This window comes from Alligator sinensis, unplaced genomic scaffold (genome assembly GCF_000455745.1).
Source record: "Alligator sinensis unplaced genomic scaffold, ASM45574v1 scaffold1301_1, whole genome shotgun sequence".
NCBI lineage: Eukaryota > Metazoa > Chordata > Crocodylia > Alligatoridae > Alligator > Alligator sinensis.
This window is the reverse complement of record NW_005842575.1, coordinates 753,544-754,228: the sequence shown is the minus strand read 5'-3', so window position 1 is coordinate 754,228 and position 685 is coordinate 753,544. Positions and strand designations below refer to the sequence as shown.

Here is a 685-nt window from a genome sequence, read left to right as displayed (position 1 = left end):
ATCGAAGGCTTTTTTGAAGTCAGGATATATGACATCAATCTCTTCTCCCTTGTCCAGGTGATAGGTCACCTGGTCGTAGAAGGAAATGAGATTGGTCAAGCAAGACCTACCCGCAACAAACCCGTGCTGGCTATCCCTTAAGATGTTGGCGTCGGCCAGTCCGTTAAGGATGGCCTCTTTAATAAACTTTTCTAAGTTCTTCCCCGGGATAGAAGTCAGGCTGATGGGCCTATAGTTAGCCGGATCCACTTTCCTCCCTTTCTTGAAGATAGGCACCACATTGGCCTTCTTCCAGTCTTCGGGCACTACACCAGAGCACCAAGAGTTTTCAAAGATCCGTGCTAGAGGCTAGGGGGAAGGAGTAGAGCCAGGGGACTGCAGGAGATTAGTGCTGTTTCTGTTGCATGTGTGGAGCAGGCCTGGCTGTTGCTGGGCTCTCCAGAGGTTTGGCAGTGGCCTGGGTTTAGAAGAACATGTCCATGTGCTTTTCATGCCATGCTTCTCAGGCCGCAGGAAAATGACTTCACTCCCTGGTGCCCCAAAGGAGAGGTTGGCAACCTATGGCCCACAGAATTGGTCAGTCTTGCATGGGCCCAGTCCTCCAGAGCATAGGGGGTGGGTTCCCGAACGAGGCTGAGCCAACTAGAGCCGCCCCGGGGGGGGGGGGGGGGGGGCCCACACGCGC

The 685-nt window shown here is 54.3% G+C and overlaps 1 protein-coding gene across 8 annotated transcripts in view; it reads right to left on the bottom strand.

Annotated features, from left to right (window-relative positions):
• Positions 1 to 685, bottom strand: part of RABL3 (RAB, member of RAS oncogene family like 3) — a 26,450-nt gene that overhangs the window by 25,417 nt on the left and 348 nt on the right. The window lies entirely within an intron of this gene.